The 20180-nt window shown below is 49.0% G+C and overlaps 1 protein-coding gene across 2 annotated transcripts in view; it reads left to right on the top strand.

The window, feature by feature from the left end:
- The first annotated feature begins 10871 nt into the window (after positions 1-10871).
- Positions 10872-20180, top strand: part of LOC135054676 (oocyte zinc finger protein XlCOF22-like) — a 61474-nt gene continuing 52165 nt past the window's right edge. The window contains exon 1 of one of the 2 annotated variants that reach the window (XM_063957928.1): positions 10872-11018. The gene's annotated coding sequence lies outside the window, so the exon portion shown is untranslated. The remainder of the gene's footprint in view (positions 11019-20180) is intronic. The other variant, XM_063957927.1, reaches the window with a different exon arrangement.

The following is a 20180-nucleotide window of genomic DNA, read 5'->3' as shown; positions in this document are numbered from 1 at the left end:
GTTTTCATTTGCCTCCCAGGGCGCCCCCCTCCCAGCGCCCTGCACCCTCAGTGACTGCCGTGTGAAGTGTGCTGAGAGGAAAATGGCGCACAGCTGCAGTGCTGTGCGCTACCTTAAGAAGACTGAGGAGTCTTCTGCCGCCGATTCTGGACCTCTTCTCGTTTCAGCATCTGCAAGGGGGCCGGCGGCGAGGCTCCGGTGACCATCCAGGCTGTACCTGTGATCGTCCCTCTGGAGCTAATGTCCAGTAGCCAAGAAGCCAATCCATCCTGCACGCAGGTGAGTTCACTTCTTCTCCCCTAAGTCCCTCGTTGCAGTGATCCTGTTGCCAGCAGGACTCACTGTAAAATAAAAAACCTAAGCTAAACTTTTCTAAGCAGCTCTTTAGGAGAGCCACCTAGATTGCACCCTTCTCGGCCGGGCACAAAAATCTAACTGAGGCTTGGAGGCGGGTCATAGGGGGAGGAGCCAGTACACACCACCTGATCGTAAAGCTTTACTTTTTGTGCCCTGTCTCCTGCGGAGCCGCTATTCCCCATGGTCCTTTCAGGAACCCCAGCATCCACTAGGACGATAGAGAAAAAAGTGTTTCTCCCGGAGGAGAAGGCCAAGGAGTTGTCATCTCTAGTCAGAGACCTCCTAAAACAAATACAGGTGTCGATGCATCAATGCACGCGAGTCCTGAGAAAGATGGAAGCTTCTTACGAAGAAATTCCATTCGGCAGGTTCCATGCAAGGATCTCCCAGTGGGATCTGTTGGACAAGTGGTCCGGGTCACATCTTCGGATGCATCGGCTGATAATCCTGTCTCCAAGGGCCAGGGTGTCGCTGTTGTGGTGGCTGCAGAGTGCTCATCTTCTAGAGGGCCGCAGATTCGGCATACAGGACGGGGTCCTGGTGACCACGGATGCCAGCCTTCGAGGCTGGGGGGCAGTCACACAGGGAAGAAACTTCCAAAGACTATGGTCGAGTCAGGAGACTTCCCTACACAGGCAAGACCCCTGCTTCAACACCAGCCGGTGCTGATCCAGTCAGACAACATCACGGCGGTCGCCCATGTAAACCAACAGGGCGGCACAAGAAGCAGGATGGCAGAAGCCACAAGGATTTTCCGATGGGCGGAAAATCATGTGTTAGCACTGTCAGCAGTGTTCATTCCCGGAGTGGACAACTGGGAAGCAGACTTTTTCAGCAGGCACGACCTCCACCCGGGAGAGTGGGGACTTCATCCAGAAGTCTTCCAAATGATTGTACACTTTTGGGAAAGGCCACAGGTGGACATGATGGCGTCCCGCCTCAACAAAAAGCTAAAATTATATTGCGCCAGGTCAAGGGACCCTCAGGCGATAGCTGTGGACGCTCTGGTAGTCGGTGTATGTGTTCCTTCCTCTGCCTCTCATACCCAAGGTACTGAGAATAATAAGAAGGAGAGGAGTAAGAACTATACTTGTGGTTCCGGATTGGCCAAGAAGAGCTTGGTACCCAGAACTTCATGATGTGATCTCAGAGGACCCATGGCCTCTGCCGCTCAGACAGGACCTGCTGCAGCAGGGGCCCTGTCTGTTCCAAGACTTGCCGCGGCTGTGTTTGACGGCATGGCGGTTGAACACCGGATCCTAAAGGGAAAAGGCATTCCGGAGGAAGTCATTCCTACGCTGATTAAGGCTAGGAAAGATGTGACCGCAAAACATTATCACCACATATGGCGAAAATATGTTGCTTGGTGTGAGGCCAGGAAGGCCCCAACAGAGGAATTTCAACTGGGTCAATTTCTGCACTTCCTACAAGCAGGAGTGACTATGGGCCTAAAATTGGTTTCCATTAAGGTCCAGTTTCGGCTCTGTACATTTTCTTCCAAAAAGAACTGGCTTCACTGCCTGATGTTCAGACTTTTGTTAAGGGAGTGCTGCATATTCAGCCCCGTTTGTGCCTCCAGTGGCACCGTGGAATATCAACGTGGTGTTGGATTCCCTGAAGTCGCATTGGTTTGAGCCACTTAATTCCGTAGAGCTAAAATACCTCACGTGGAAAGTGGTCATGCTGTTGGCCTTGGCGTCGGCCAGGCGTGTATCAGAATTGGCGGCTTTGTCATGCAAAAGCCCTTATCTGATTTTTCATATGGATAGTGCGGAATTGAGGACTCCTTCCCAATTCCTTCCTAAGGTGGTATCAGCTTTTCATGTGAACCAACCTATTGTGGTGCCTGCGGCTACTTGGGACTTGGAGGACTCCAAGTTACTGGACGTAGTCAGGGCCCTGAAAATATATGTTTCCAGGACGGCTGAAGTCAGGAAAACTGACTCGCTATTTATCCTGTATCCCCGTATTTATTGTCAAACATCTGTGTTCACTCTTTTTAAATCATAATGACAACAGAAACTACCCAAATGACCCTGATCAAAAGTTTACATATCCCAGTTCTTAATATCGTGTATTGCCCCCTTTAACATCAATGACAGCTTGAAGTCTTTTGTGGTAGTTGTGGATGAGGCTTTTTATTTTCTCAGATGGTAACACTGCCCATTCTTCTTGGCAAAAAGCCTCCAGTTCCTGAAAATACTTGAGCTGTTTTGCATGAACTGCACGTTTGAGATCTCCCCAGAGTGGCTCAATGATATTGAGGTCAGGAGACTGAGATGGCCACTCCAGAACCTTCACTTTATTCTGCTGAAGCCAATGACAGGTCGACTTGGCCCTGTGTTTTGGATCATTGTCATGTTGAAACGTTCAAGTACGTCCCATGCGCAGCTTCCGGGCTGATGAGTGCAAATATTCCTCCAGTATTTTCTGATAACATGCTACATTCATCTTGCCATCAATTATGGCCAAGTTTCCAGTGCCTATGTAGCTCACACATCCCCAAAACATCAGCGATCCACCTCTGTGTTTCACAGTAGGAATGGTGTACCTTTCATCATAGGCCTTTTTGACTCCTCTCCAAATGTAACGTTTATGGTTGTGGCCAAAAAGTTCAATTTTGGTCTCATCACTCCAAATGACTTTGTTCCAGAAGTATTGAGGCTTGTCTCTGTGCTGTTTGGAGTATTGTAAGCGGGATGCTTTGTGGCATTTGTATAGTAATGGCTTTCTTCTGGCGACTCGACCATGCAGCCCATTTTTCTTCAAATGCCTCCTTATTGTGCATCTTGAAACAACCACACCACTTTTTTTCAGAGAGTCCTGTATTTCAGCTGAAGTTATTTGTGGATTTTTCTTTGCATTCCGAACAATTTTCCTGGCAAATTTTTGTTGGTCTACCTGACCGAGATTTGGTTTCCACAGAATACCTCATTTTCCACTTCTTAATTAGAGTTTGAACACTGCTGATTGGCATTCTCAATTGCTTGGATATCTGTTTATATCCCTTTCCTGTTTTATACAGTTCAATTACCTTTTTCCGCAGATACTTTGACAATTCTTTTGCTTTCCCCATGACTCAGAAGCCAGACACGTCAGTGCAGCACTGGATGAAAGATGCAAGGGTCTTTCAGGAGTCCAGAAACTCACTGACCTTTTATACACGCACACTGATTACAAGCAAACAGATCACAGGTGAGGATAGTTACCTTTAGTAGCCATTCAAACCCGTTTGTGTCAACTTGTGTGTATGTTAGCAGGCCAAAATCTCCAGGTTATGTAAACTTTTGATCAGGGTCATTTGGGTAGTTTCTGTTGTCATTATGATTTAAAAAAAAGTAAACACAGATGTTTGACAATAAATGGCTTCACCCAACCACTAACCATGAGTGAAAGAAAAGTTTGTGAGTTATCATTCATATTCTCTGTCAAATGGCCAGAAAATCACAAATTCTGCTAGGGTATGCACACTTATGAGCACAACTGTAGCTCATGCTGAACATTAGGTAGGGCTATATCTGTAACATGTGGCAAAGGTTAAGTTTCTTTTTCCATTAAAGCCACACAATCATGAGAGAAAGAAAGAAATTTTGATTATTAGAATTATTCTCTTCCTCTTCTGGACCATCCCTCTGGTCCTGCATCCATGATGATCTGTCTCTATCTTCTTCTTCTCCTGGACCAACTTCCTGGTCCTCATAATCATCATCTTGCTGATCCATCAATAGGGAAGATAATCTGTTTCTCCCTCCTTTTGAATCTTGAGATTCAACACCTTTATTTATTAAGCTTGAAAAAGGGTTGTTGGGCTGAGGGTAGTACATCTTCTGATGGTCACGTTGTTGCACTTAGCAGTGCTACTTAATACTTGGTCAGCCTTACTGCTGACAGGTGTTTGGTTCTTGCTTGTTGAAGCTTCTCTGTACCTGCATGCGGTACTTGGATGATAAGTTCATGATTCTGCACTATAGCCGTGCTCTTGTCCTCTTTTAGGGCTGCTGCTGCTGCCACTGCTCTGATGCAGGGAGGGTGTTACTTAAGTAATGTTATCAAGCTTGCTTAAGTGGTAGGCCACTGGTCTTTGCCTTAGTCCATATTTCTGAGTGAGGACTCCCATGCATGGCCTCCTTGTCACGATCCGGGTATCTTGACGCCATTACCTGTCGTTTAGGTGCCTTCTGAGACTGGCCCAGCGTTCCAAGTCCGGATCTCATCTGTGTCAACACTCTGCACATCCCTGCTGTGATTCTGAGACACTACCACAGCGGCGCCATGCTTGAATCCAACATGGCGTCTCCTGTCCTCCGCGGCCTCCGCCGCCGTTACTGTGTTTTTGCTGCAGGTTCTCAGTATAGTGTATCTTGCCTGCCGCGGCCTTTGCTGCCCTCCAAGTGTCTCAGCATATAACAGTCATCTGGCGTCTCCTGTCCTCCGCGGCCGGCGCCGCCATTATCACTATGTTTGCACATTTCATTTCAAACCAGTTTTCCCTCCAGGTTCCAGCATGGGTGCAGCCATGTTGGATTTGATCACATGCTCCAATTCCTCCAATCCACCGTTTCTGGAATCTGCATAATTGCCTAGCCAATGCCTGCATAGCAGCAGGTATAAGTATCCTGTGTCTGGGCCAGATAGATGTCAGTACTTTGAATGTCATACCTTGTTCCAGTCTCTCTCTCCTGTGGTTTGTTTCTCCAGGTTCCAGTTCCTGTCTCCAGCATCCACAAAGAGACCTGCACCTGCTTTCCATCTTGCGGTGCAGCCTGACTCTACAGTCTTCCGTGGCTGTCCAAGTTTCCAGCTATCTACAATCTGTTTCCAGCAGCCAGCTTTCAACAGATTTCAGCTTCTACTAAACACCGGTGCTGATCCAGTGGATCCTATCTTACCAGCAGTATCCACTACCACCGGTAATCATCTTTCAGCTATTCTGTTTCTACGCTCCCGAGCATCTCACATCATTCACTCTGTGTTCATCACCTGGCTGGTTCCATCCAGCATCCACTCCGTGACTTTAGTACCTGGCTGATTCCATTCAGCATCCACTCTGTGTTTCATCACCCGGCTGATTCCACTCAACATCCACTCCGTGTTTTACCACCTGGCTGGTTCCATCCAGCTGATACAGCAGCATACTCAAGTTACAGATTCACCTGTTACAACTACTGGCATGTTCCTCGGCTATCTCCACTACTACAACCAGGCCTAGTAAGGTTTTCCATCAAAGGACTTTTACATCTGTTCTATACCTACCAGTGATCTGAGATACCTCCTATGGTTATGTGATCCAGGAACTGTGTTATTTGCCACTGTCTTTGATTTACTTTGAATGCTGCTTGTCATTTCACGGAGTCTGTTAAATAAACTTTTATTTTGAATTTTAAACTGGTTGTCATGGTCACACCTTCGGGTAATCAATCTGCACTTACATGTCCAGGGGTCTGATTAAACCTCCCAGGTTTAACTTCATCTCAGCCCCTACAACTGAGGCTTCCTCCCGTCAGCCTAAACCCTCAGTTGTGACACTTCTTCTATAGTCAGGTAGTCCTAGGGGTGGAGATGAGGCAACTGCTGCTTTCAATTGTTCAATTGCTTTATTCACCTGTTGCTGTGTAGGATGTGGACCCTCCCTTTCGGTGTTGTCATACAATCCATTCTCTGCAGTATCCCACAAGGCCCACCTCTCTCTTTATGATCCATCTATTATCCTACATACTTTTTCTTTCTTTACTTGCCCTACATACTTTTTCTTTCTTTACTTGCCCTACATACTTTTCCCTTCGTCGCTTGCATATATTTTCTTCTGCTGCTGGCATGTAGCCTACCGCTGCTCTGAAAACTTGTTCTAAATCTATCCAACAGGGCCTATATATACATATATATATATATACCATATATACACCACATATTTGTGACAATTACGTAAAAAAAATGCAACAGGATTTCTGCTCATAGCTGGTAACTCATCTACAGCAGACCGCAATTTTCCCACTATTGACTCTGATGGAGGACCTCTATCCTCCATTATAGCCTATGCGCTCCGCCTGATTGACAGGCCAGACGCACAGCCAATCAGGAGAGCGATATGATGTGGCGCTCCTTGATTGGCTGCTGGGTCCTCCAGTGACAGGAGTCACAGGGGGTCCTGGCATTCGGGGAAAGGGGATCCATGTGTAAACCCTGTGGATGCCCGCTTGGAACAAAGAGGACCGATCTACACTGGATTCTAGGTGAGTATATTGTAGTTTTTTGGTTTTTTTTACAGGTACGTACCATAATGGATTCTACATGGACAAAGGGACTGAGGTGCTGAGTGGGACACTAGGGCCCTCATTCCGAGTTGTTCGCTCGCAAGGCGATTATAGCAGAGTTACACACGCTAAGCCGCCGCCTACTGGGAGTGAATCTAAACTTCTTAAATGTGCGACCGATGTATGCGCAATTTTGCGATCAAAACCGAGTTAGCAGTTTTAGAGTAACTCCAGACTTACTCTGCCTGTGCGATCAATTCAGTGCTTTTCGGTCCCGGCTGACGTCATAAACACACCCAGCGTTCGCCCAAGCACTCCCACCGTTTCCCCGGACACGCCTGCGTTTTTTCCGGAAACGGTAGCGTTTCCAGCCACACGCCCCTAAAACGCCGTGTTTCCGCCCAGTAACACCCATTTCCTGTCAATCACAATGCGATCGCCGGAGCGATGAAAAAGCCGTGAGTAAAAATACTTTCTTCATAGCAAAGTTACTTGGCGCATGCGCAGTGCGAACATTACGCATGCGCACTAAGAGAAATCACACTGCGATGCGATGAAAATTACCGAGCGAACAACTCGGAATGAGGGCCTAGGTAAGTATGTGTGAGTGTTTAAATAAACGTTTACTATCACAGTGTGCTTCTTGTTTTTTTGGGGAGATTTCTTTTGTTGTGGAACTACAGGTACCAGCGGGTCCATTAATTTTCCACATGCTGGTACTTGTTGTTCTAAAAGTAACAGCATGTGGGGAGGCTGGCTGGGACTTGTAGTTCAACAACAAAAGATAATATTCTTTTCTCTTTTTTTTTTTTTTTTTTTTTACACAAAAAGATGTGAAGTAGCCACCCACAGCCCAGGGGTGGTGGCCATAGCCCCGGGCTTCATCCCTGGCCATTGGGTGCCTGGACGGGGCAGCATCTTTATTGTAGGGGTCCCCACTCCCCCAGGGAACCCCGGCCAGGGGTGACTTGTTGGGGGGGAGTGATGCTGCAGGCACGGGGACCTGTCTAAAAGTGTCCCCCGGCTGCGGCATCACCTCCCAGGCTAGTGGAGACCAGTGCTGGTTTCAAAAAATATGGGGAAGACCCCTACCTCTTATCCCCCGTATTTTTTGGAACCAGGACTGGTCCAAGAACCCGGTGCTGGTTGTAAAAATACTGGGGAACCCCTGTGCAAATTTTCCCTGGTATTTTTAACAACCAGGACAGGCTCAAAGAGCCTGGGGCTCGTTATGCGTAGTAGGGGGACCCCACGCATTTTTTTTTTTTTTTTTTAAGTTTTAACTATTTAAATACGGTACACAATGAAGCCATGTATGGATCTCACTGATCTGGCCAGGCTTTATTGTGTGATGTCCGGCAGTGTTTTACTAATCTCTCACGTAAAATACTGACGGCAATACGAATTGCATCGGTGAGTTCAACTTGAAAAACCACGGTAGCAAAATGTTGCAATCTCAAATGGCCGAAGATCACGGATGATTATGGGGGACATTCTGAGTTGATCGCACGTAGCAACTTTTTGCTGCCCGTACGATCAACTAGACGCCGCCTATGGGGGAGTGTATATTTGCATAGCAGGGCTGCGAACGCTTGTGCAGCCCTGCTATGCAAAAAAAGTTTCCTGTAAAAGAAGAGCAGGGTTAGAGTTACTTATCCTGTGCGATCGTTCCAGCGATGAAGGTCCCGGAATTGATGTCAGATATCCGCCCTCCAAACGCATGGACACGCCTGCGTTCGCCGAACCACTCCCGGAAAACGGACAATTGACGCTCCGGAACGCCTTCTTCCTGTCAATCTTCTTGCGGTCGTCATGCTGCGACTGCTTTTGTCGTTAGCGGTGGTGGCACCAGGCAACAACGCGCCTGCGCAATGCGGCCGCCGTGCATACGCAGAACCGGCCTGTTCGACAGCTGCAATATTATACGTGTGCTGTTTAGAAGAGCACAGTGATCACTTCTGGATCTTGTACCTGTAGCTGCTGATCACTGATACTCCCAGTTATATCTCACTGTACCTATATAAGGGAAGTACTGATAGATCACCTTATATTGCTTTTATGTAATAAGATATTAATATGTCATCGTCCCCCACCATGCATACATCTCCGGGATATAGTCCTGTATGTAACTTTCCACAATATAACTGCCCCCACATTTACTCTGTGCCCCTCCCTGAGTAACCTGTCACTGTAGGGGTGTGTCCTTCTCATCTACATTATTATTATGAGAAACATATATAATTGTGATGACCAGTATATGGAATTGGGAATAACCAGATCTGACAATATACATTTGGTAACACACATACTACTCAGTCCAGTCCATTGATCTGTCCCATTATTAGAACACACTACTATACTATGAGTGATCTCCACCACAAAACTAACCTCCTTACTGAGCACTACGCTGACAGGTGTCATATACAGAAATCTGGGACTTTTCCTTATTGGTCAAAATTGCTGTCCATCAAATGTGAATAGACTTTCCTCCAATGAAAATGCTAACAGGCACTACCAATTGGCGCATACCAACGTTAATCACCCCCGATTGGCTGATTCTGTCCTTCAACACATCTGGCCGGTGTTTGGCCAGTTACATCGTTGATACATATGTTTCAGCATGAGAGACACCAGAGTCTGCTCCTCCTGCATTATAGTATTGCGACACCACAGGCTACTCCCCATGCATTATAGTAACATAACACCACAGGCTGCTTCCCCTGCATTATAGTAACATGACACCACAGGCTGCTTCCCCTGCATTATAGTAATGTGACACCACAGGCTGCTCCCCTGGCATTCTAGTAACTTGACGCCAAAGCTTGCCCCATCTCCATTACAGTAACACACCAGTCTGCTTCCTCTGCCTAATAACTTGCATTATAATAACATGACAGCAGAGTCTGCTCCACCTGTAGTATAGTAATGTGACACAGCAGGCTGCTCTCACTGCATTAAAGTAATATAGACCCGGGCTTGCTTGTCTTGCATTGTAGTAATGTGACACCCCTGCAGTAAAATAAGGAGACACCACAGGCTGCTCCCCCTGTGGTACAATAATGTGACACCACAGGCAGTTCCCACTGCTGTACGGTAAGGTGACACCACAGGCCGCGCCCCCTGCGGTACAATAAGGTGATGTCACAAGCCACTCCCTCTGCAGTACAGTAAAGGTGACACCACAGGCTGCTCCTTCTGTGATACAGCAAGGTGATACCACAGGCCGTTCCCCCTGTGGTACAGTAAGGTAACATCACAGGCCGCTCCCCTTGCAGTACAATGAGGTGACACCACGTGCCGCTCCCCCTGAGGCACAGTGAGGTGACACCACAGGCTGCTCCCCCTGCGGTACAGTAAGGTGATGACACAAGCTGCTCCCCCTGTGGTATAGTAAGGTGACACAACAGGCTTCTCCCTCTGCGGTACAGTAAGCTGACACCACAGGCCGCTCTCCCTGTGGTACAGTATGGTGACACCACAGGCCGATCCCCCTGCAGTACGGTAAGTGGACACCACAGGCCGCCTCCCTGCGGTACGGTAAGGTAACACCACAGGCCACTCCCACCTGTGGTACCGAAAGGTGACACCACAGGCTGCTCCCCCTGCGGTACAGTAAGGTGACACCACAGGCCGCTCCCCCTGCGGTACAGTAAGGTGACACCACAGGCCACTCCTCCTGTGGTACCTGTAAGGTGACACCACAGGCCGTTCCCCCTGCGGTACAGTGAGGTGACACCACAGGCTGCTCCCCCTGCAGTACAGTGAGGTGACACCACAGGCTGCTCCCCCTGCGGTACAGTGAGGTGACACCACAGGCTGGAGTATAAGCCATAGCTGATATATAATAACACAGGACACTGCCCGGGGGGGAATATTGGGGACAGAGCAGCACATTACTACCTGTTACTAATACAGTCAGGAGATTATTATATATCCCTCATTAGTCACATGACAGCCAGAGTTATTATAGGGAGGGGCGGGGCCTCCTCAGCGTCTCTGTAGCCATGGTTACTGTCCCTGCTGCTCTACCTCCTATTATCCACTGACACGCCCACCCCGCAGCTGTCCCCTCCCGCTCACCCCACATTAGCCAATCGCATCTCAAAGCTGTCCCACCGGTTCCTCCCATCCACTCTCACTATGACTACAGATATCACCCCATCTGTTTTAGAGCTGTGATTGACGCACCCGGCAGCCAATCAGGTGCCAGTAGACACGACGGACGTCATGTAGACAGCGGTAGCAGCATCACACAGGTCATCACTAGAGTAACCAAATAACCTACCTCATATGTGCGGCGGCCATTTTCCTGTAGTCGCGAAAGATATCAGAACGTCATATCCTGCTACAGAGGGGGCGGAGTTAGGGAGTCCTCAGCCGTCATTTTGGAGAGCCTCATTACTACAAGAGGTAACTTATTATATATGATTATTATATAGGGGAGAAGGGACCAGACAGTGATATATGAGGGGAGAATAACACAGCCCCTGGCACACACTGATATTTGGCATTATGATACAGGGCAGAGTGGGGGACCATGCAGTGACCCTCTCTATACCCTACAACACTACATCCCTGACCCCTCTATACCCTACACTACTTCACTGACCCCTCTATACCCTACACTACTTCACTGACCCCTCTATACCCTACACTACATCCCTGACCCCTCTATACCCTACACTACATCCCTGACCCCTCTATACCCTACACTGCATCCCTGACCTCTCTATACCCTACACTACATTACTAACCCCTCTATACCCTACACTACATTACTAACCCCTCTATACCCTACACTACATCCCTGACCCCTCTATACCCTACACTACATCCCTGACCCCTCTATACCCTACACTACATTACTGACCCCTCTATACCCTACACTACATTACTGACCCCTCTATACCCTACACTACATCCCTGGCCCCTCTATACCCTACACTACATCCCTGACCCCTCTATACCCTACACTACATCCCTGACCCCTCTACACCCTACATTTCTGACCCCTCTATACCCTACACTACATCCCTGACCCCTCTATACCCTACACTACTTCCCTGACCTCTCTATACCCTACACTACATTACTAACCCCTCTATACCCTACACTACATCCCTGACCCCTCTATACCCTACACTACATCCCTGACCCCTCTACACCCCACACTACATCCCTGGCCCCTCTATACCCTACACTACATTACTGACCCCTCTATACCCTACACTACATCCCTGGCCCCTCTATACCCTACACTACATCCCTGACCCCTCTATACCCTACACTACTTCCCTGACCTCTCTATACCCTACACTACATTACTAACCCCTCTATACCCTACCCCTGGCACACACTGATATTTGGCATTATGATACAGGGCAGAGTGGGGGACCATGCAGTTACCCTCTCTATACCCTACAACACTACATCCCTGACCCCTCTATACCCTACACTACTTCACTGACCCCTCTATACCCTACACTACATCCCTGGCCCCTCTATAACCTACACTACATCCCTGACCCCTCTATACCCTACACTACATCCCTGACCTCTCTATACCCTACACTACATCCCTGACCCCTCTACACCCTACACTACATTACTGACCCCTCTATACCCTACACTACATCCCTGACCCCTCTATACCCTACACTACATTACTGACCCCTCTATACCCTACATTACATCCCTGACCCCTGTATACCCTACACTACATCCCTGACCCCTCTATATCCTACAGTACATCCCTGACCCCTCTATACCCTACGCTACATCCCTGACCCCTCTATACCCTACGCTACATCCCCGACCCCTCTACACCCTACACTACATCCCTGACCCTTCTATACCCTACACTACATCCCTGACCCCTCTATACCCTACACTACATTACTGACCCCTCTATACCCTACACTACATCCCTGGCCCCTCTATAACCTACACTACATCCCTGACCCCTCTATACCCTTCACTACATCCCTGACCTCTCTATACCCTACACTACATCCCTGACCCCTCTACACCCTACACTACATTACTGACCCCTCTATACCCTACACTACATCCCTGACCCCTCTATACCCTACACTACATTACTGACCCCTCTATACCCTACACTACATCCCTGACCCCTCTATACCCTACACTACATTACTGACCCCTCTATACCCTACATTACATCCCTGACCCCTGTATACCCTACACTACATCCCTGACCCCTCTATACCCTACATTACATCCCTGACCCCTGTATACCCTACACTACATCCCTGACCCCTCTATATCCTACAGTACATCCCTGACCCCTCTATACCCTATGCTACATCCCTGACCCCTCTATACCCTACACTGTAAACATCACCGTACTAGCTCCCTGCACTATATCACTGGGAAAATAATACAGAATAAAATAAATGTTCCTATGGCAAACCACAGTTAGATGCAGCCTATGGAAAAGACGGGAGGCCAGGTTTGGCTGTCCACCATGCTGCTGATACTGCTGCTGCTCCTCCTCCATGCACTGGCCTCTCCCACTGCTCCTGTCAGGCACCCCAGGCTGCCAGTCAGCAGGCAAAGACGCGTTGAGGCAGATGGATAGTCTTTTTTGCAGTTTGCAGCATAATTGAAAGCAGCACTACCCCGCCCCCATCTCTGGGCATCGTCTGACTATCTGTACCTGGACCAGACAGAGCTTTACATGCTCACTAGCCGGACAGTGCTGCCGCCTGTTATATAACACAGCGGACATCGCTACAGCTCTCACCGGCACCGCGTGCAGAGCCGGACAGTCTGGGTACATGTACTACTTTAGTTGTAGCCCTGACGGGGAGAATATACAAACTCCACACAGTTCGAGCCATGGTGGGAATCTAACCTATGACCTCAGCGCTGTGAGGCAGTAATGCTAACCATTACACCGTCCCTACTGCCAATTACATATTGTTTCTGCTGCGGGGTACACTGGACTCCACAAGAATTACATCGGGGTGTAGAGTGGATGTTGATCCAGAGGCACCAACAGGCTAAGTTTTAGGCTGTCCCAGAATGCATTGGGACGTCCTCTATAACCCCGCCTCCAGGCACTGTGAGCTCAGTTTTATTAACAAGTCCAATGTAGGAGCAGGTAAGAGAGAAGGCAGATGATAGTCTTTCAAAGAAGACTTTAAGGGATGCAGCACTGTTACAGTATATGTCAGAATGACATTCAGTGCCGCATCTCCATCACCTCCCAAGAGGCATTGCATACTCCTGCGGCCTGTTCTCTGTAGCAGTTTGTGAGTTCTCTCCTCGATACAGGAGTGGTAGTGCCGGTACCTCTGTCCCAAAGGGGCAGTAGTTACTACTCAACCCTGTTTCTAGTACCGAAACCTAATGGGTCATTCCAGCCTATACTCAACCTCCAATCACTAAACAAGTTTGTAATGCTGCTTTCAGATCGCTAATGCCGGATCCCACCCGGTAAGAGAAACGTGTCCTTACTGGGTGGGATCCGGCATTTGCGCTCCTTTGCTTGCTTTCCGACCCGGCAATATACCAGGTCAGTTGCCATAGCAGCGGGGGGCGCAGCAGCAGCAGGGGCGGGGGTGGAGGCGGCGCTGGGAGATGAGCTCATCTCCTGCGCAGCCTCTCCCTATGCTGTGAATGGGAGCAGTGTCGCATCGGAACGGCTCCCATTCACACTGCACCTGACCCGGTATGCAACCCGGTAATAACCCTTCTTTCTCTAACGTCCTAAGTGGATGCTGGGACTCCGTAAGGACCATGGGGAATAGCGGCTCCGCAGGAGACTGGGCACAAAGTAAAAGCTTTAGGACTAGCTGGTGTGCACTGGCTCCTCCCCCTATGACCCTCCTCCAAGCCTCAGTTAAGATTTTGTGCCCGAACGAGACGGGTGCAATCTAGGAGGCTCTCCTGAGCTGCTTAGAGTAAAAGTTTAAATAGATTTTTTTATTTTCAGTGAGTCCTGCTGGCAACAGGCTCACTGCATCGAGGGACTAAGGGGAGAAGAAGCGAACCTGCCTGCTTGCAGCCAGCTTGGGCTTCTTGGCTACTGGACACCATTAGCTCCAGAGGGACCGAACACAGGCCCAGCCTCGGAGTCCGGTCCCAGAGCCGCGCCGCCAGCCCCCTTACAGAGCCAGAAGCAAGAAGAGGTCCGTAAAAATCGGCGGCAGAAGACGTCCTAGTCTTCAATAAGGTAGCGCACAGCACCGCAGCTGTGCACCATTGCTCTCAGCACACTTCACACTCCGGTCACTGAGGGTGCAGGGCGCTGGGTGGGGGCGCCCTGAGACGCAATATAAACACCTTAGGGGGCAAAAAATGCATCACATATAGCTCCTGGGCTATATGGATGCATTTAACTCATGCCTGTTTTTCCATAAAAAAGCGGGAGAACGGCCGCCGAGAAGGGGGCGGAGCCTATCTCCTCAGCACACAAGCGCCATTTTCCCTCACAGCTCCGCTGGAAGGACGTCTCCCTGACTCTCCCCTGCAGTCCTGCACTACAGAAACAGGGTAAAACAAGAGAGGGGGGCACTAAATTGGCAGATAAATAATATACAGCAGCTATATAGGGAAAAACACTTATATAAGGTTATCCCTGTATATATATAGCGCTCTGGTGTGTGCTGGCAAACTCTCCCTCTGTCTCCCCTAAGGACTAGTGGGGTCCTGTCCTCTAACAGAGCATTCCCTGTGTGTGTGCTGTGTGTCGGTACGTTTGTGTCGACATGTATGAGGAGGAAAATGGTATGGAGGCGGAGCAATTGCCTGTATTAGTGATGTCACCCCCTAGGGAGTCGACACCTGACTGGATGGTCTTATGGAAGGAATTACGTGATAGTGTCAGCACTTTACAAAAGACTGTTGACGACATGAGACAGCCGGCAAATCAGTTAATACCTGTACAGGCGTCTCAAACACCGTCAGGGGCTCTAAAGCGCCCGTTACCTCAGGTGGTCGACACAGACCCAGACACGGACACTGACTCCAGTGTCGACGGTGAGGAAACAAACTTATTTTCCAGTAGGGCCACACGTTACATGATCACGGCAATGAAGGAGGTTTTGAACATTTCTGATACTACAAGTACCACAAAAAAGGGTATTATGTGGGGTGTGAAAAAACTACCCGTAGTTTTTCCTGAATCAGATGAATTAAATGAGGTGTGTGATGAAGCGTGGGTTTCCCCCGATAAAAAACTGCTAATTTCTAAAAAATTATTGGCATTATACCCTTTCCCGCCAGAGGTTAGGGCGCGTTGGGAAACACTCCCTAGGGTAGATAAGGCGCTCACACGCTTATCAAAACAAGTGGCGTTACCGTCTCCTGATACAGCCGCCCTCAAGGAACCAGCTGATAGGAAGCTGGAAAATATCCTAAAAAGTATATACACACATACTGGTATTATACTGCGACCAGCAATCGCCTCAGCCTGGATGTGCAGTGCTGGGGTGGCTTGGTCGGATTCCCTGACTGAAAATATTGATACCCTGGACAGGGACAATATATTATTGGCTATAGAGCATTTAAAGGATGCATTTCTATATATGCGAGATGCACAGAGGGATATTTGCACTCTGGCATCAAGAGTAAGTGCGATGTCCATTTCTGCCAGAAGAGGATTATGGACGCGACAGTGGTCAGGGGATGCGGATTCCAAACGGCATATGGAAGTATTGCCGTATAAAGGGGAGGACTTATTTGGGGTCGGTCTGTCGGACCTGGTGGCCATGGCAACGGCTGGGAAATCCACCTTTTTACCCCAGGTCACCTCTCAGCAGAAAAATACACCGTCTTTTCAGGCTCAGTCCTTTCGTCCCCATAAGGGCAAGCGGGCAAAAGGCCACTCATATCTGCCCCGGGGCAGAGGAAGGGGGAAAAGACTGCAGCAGGCAGCCTCTACCCAGGAACAGAAGCCCTCCCCCGCTTCTGCCAAGTCCTCAGCATGACGCTGGGGCCTTACAAGCGGACTCAGGCACGGTGGGGGCCCGTCTCAAGAATTTCAGCGCGCAGTGGGCTCACTCGCAAGTGGACCCCTGGATCCTGCAGGTAGTATCTCAGGGGTACAAATTGGAATTCGAGACGTCTCTTCCTCGCCGGTTCCTGAAGTCTGCTTTACCAACGTCTCCCCCCGACAGGGAGGCGGTATTGGAAGCCATTCACAAGCTGTATACCCAGCAGGTGATAATCAAGGTACCCCTCCTACAACAAGGAAAGGGGTATTATTCCACGCTGTTTGTGGTACCGAAGCCGGACGGCTCGGTGAGGCCTATTTTAAATCTGAAATCCTTGAACACTTACATACAAAGGTTCAAATTCAAGATGGAATCACTCAGAGCAGTGATAGCGAACCTGGAAGAAGGGGACTATATGGTGTCTCTGGACATCAAGGATGCTTACCTCCATGTCCCAATTTACCCTTCTCACCAAGGATACCTCAGGTTTGTGGTACAGAACTGTCATTATCAGTTTCAGACGCTGCCGTTTGGATTGTCCACGGCACCCCGGGTCTTTACCAAGGTAATGGCCGAAATGATGATTCTTCTTCGAAGAAAAGGCGTCTTAATTATCCCTTACTTGGACGATCTCCTGATAAGGGCAAGGTCCAGAGAACAGTTAGATCTCGGAGTAGCACTATCTCAAGTAGTACTACGACAGCACGGATGGATTCTAAATATTCCAAAATCGCAGCTGATTCCGACGACACGTCTGCTGTTCCTAGGGATGATTCTGGACACAGTACAGAAAAAGGTGTTTCTCCCGGAGGAGAAAGCCAGGGAGTTATCCGACCTAGTCAGGAACCTCCTAAAACCAGGCCAAGTGTCAGTGCATCAATGCACAAGGGTCCTTGGAAAAATGGTGGCTTCTTACGAAGCGATTCCATTCGGCAGATTCCACGCAAGAACTTTTCAGTGGGATCTGCTGGACAAATGGTCCGGATCGCATCTTCAAATGCATCAGCGGATAACCCTGTCTCCAAGGACAAGGGTGTCTCTCCTGTGGTGGTTGCAGAGTGCTCATCTTCTAGAGGGCCGCAGATTCGGCATTCAGGACTGGGTCTTGGTGACCACGGATGCCAGCCTGAGAGGCTGGGGAGCAGTCACACAGGGAAAAAATTTCAAAGGCTTGTGGTCAAGCATGGAAACGTCACTTCACATAAATATCCTGGAACTAAGGACCATTTACAATGCCCTAAGTCAGGCAAGGCCTCTGCTTCAGGGTCAGCCGGTGCTGATCTAGTCGGACAACATCACGGCAGTCGCCCACGTAAACAGACAGGGCGGCACAAGAAGCAGGAGGGCAATGACGGAAGTTGCAAGGATTCTTCGCTGGGCGGAAAATCATGTGATAGCACTGTCAGCAGTGTTCATTCCGGGAGTGGACAACTGGGAAGCAGACTTCCTCAGCAGACACGATCTCCACCCGGGGGAGTGGGGACTTCACCCAGAAGTCTTCCACATGATTGCGAACCATTGGGAAAAACCAAAGGTGGACATGATGGCGTCCCGCCTCAACAAAAAACTGGACAGATATTGCGCCAGGTCAAGGGACCCTCAGGCAATAGCTGTGGACGCTCTGGTAACACCGTGGGTGTACCAGTCAGTGTATGTGTTCCCTCCTCTGCCTCTCATACCCAAGGTACTGAGAATCATAAGAAGGAGAGGAGTAAGGACTATACTCGTGGCTCCGGATTGGCCAAGAAGGACTTGGTACCCGGAACTTCAAGAGATGCTCACGGAAGACCCGTGGCCTCTACCTGCTCCAGCAGGGACCATGTCTGTTCCAAGACTTACCGCGGCTGCGTTTGACGGCATGGCTGTTGAAAGCCGGATCCTGAAGGAAAAAGGCATTCCGGATGAAGTCATCCATACCCTGATCAAAGCCAGGAAGGATGTAACTGTGCAATATTATCACCGTATCTGGCGTAAATATGTTGCGTGGTGTGAGGCCAGGAAGGCCCCTACAGAGGAATTTCAACTGGGTCGTTTCCTACATTTCCTGCAAACAGGACTGTCTATGGGCCTAAAATTAGGGTCCATTAAGGTTCAAATTTCGTCCCTGTCAATTTTCTTCCAAAAAGAACTAGCTTCAGTTCCTGAAGTTCAGACGTTTGTCAAAGGGGTACTGCATATACAGCCTCCTTTTGTGCCTCCAGTGGCACCTTGGGATCTCAATGTAGTTTTGGGATTCCTAAAATCACATTGGTTTGAACCACTCACCACTGTGGACTTAAAATACCTCACATGGAAAGTGGTAATGCTGTTAGCCCTGGCTTCAGCCAGGCGTGTTTCAGAATTGGCGGCTTTATCTTATAAAAGCCCTTACCTAATTTTCCATACGGACAGGGCAGAATTGAGGACTCGTCCTCAATTTCTCCCTAAGGTGGTTTCAGCATTTCACTTGAACCAGCCTATTGTGGTGCCTGCGGCTACTAGGGACTTGGAAGACTCCAAGTTGCTGGACGTAGTCAGGGCCCTGAAAATATATGTTTCCAGGACGGATGGAGTCAGAAAATCTGACTCGCTGTTTATCCTGTATGCACCCAACAAGCTGGGTGCTCCTGCTTCTAAGCAGACTATTGCTCGTTGGATTTGTAATACAATTCAGCTTGCACATTCTGTGGCAGGCCTGCCACAGCCAAAATCTGTAAAAGCCCATTCCACAAGGAAAGTGGGCTCATCTTGGGCGGCTGCCCGAGGGGTCTCGGCTTTACAACTTTGCCGAGCAGCTACTTGGTCAGGGGCAAACACGTTTGCTAAATTCTACAAATTTGATACCCTGGCTGAGGAGGACCTGGAGTTCTCTCATTCGGTGTTGCAGAGTCATCCGCACTCTCCCGCCCGTTTGGGAGCTTTGGTATAATCCCCATGGTCCTTACGGAGTCCCAGCATCCACTTAGGACGTTAGAGAAAATAAGAATTTACTTACCGATAATTCTATTTCTCATAGTCCGTAGTGGATGCTGGGCGCCCATCCCAAGTGCGGATTGTCTGCAATACTTGTACATAGTTATTGTTACAAAATCGGGTTATTTTTGTTGTGAGCCATCTTGTCAGAGGCTCCTCTGTTATCATGCTGTTAACTGGGTTCAGATCACAAGTTGTACGGTGTGATTGGTGTGGCTGGTATGAGTCTTACCTGGGATTCAAAATCCTTCCTTATTGTGTACGCTCGTCCGGGCACAGTATCCTAACTGAGGCTTGGAGGAGGGTCATAGGGGGAGGAGCCAGTGCACACCAGCTAGTCCTAAAGCTTTTACTTTGTGCCCAGTCTCCTGCGGAGCCGCTATTCCCCATGGTCCTTACGGAGTCCCAGCATCCACTACGGACTATGAGAAATAGAATTATCGGTAAGTAAATTCTTATTTTTTTACCGGGTTGAATTACCGGGTCAGGTGACGTGCTAATTCAGCATAGGAGTTTTCACATCGCACACTGACCCGTGTCGATACCAGGTTATTTGTGCGATGTGAAAGGGGTATGAGTGTGTCCAAATTCAGGATGGAAACGTTGCGCTCAATTGTGCTAGCGAGGGATACTGGAGACTATATGGTATCCCTGG

This window comes from Pseudophryne corroboree, chromosome 3, assembly GCF_028390025.1.
Source record: "Pseudophryne corroboree isolate aPseCor3 chromosome 3, aPseCor3.hap2, whole genome shotgun sequence".
NCBI lineage: Eukaryota > Metazoa > Chordata > Amphibia > Anura > Myobatrachidae > Pseudophryne > Pseudophryne corroboree.
The sequence above is the reverse complement of the archived record's forward strand: the minus strand, read 5'-3'. Positions and strand labels throughout refer to the sequence as shown.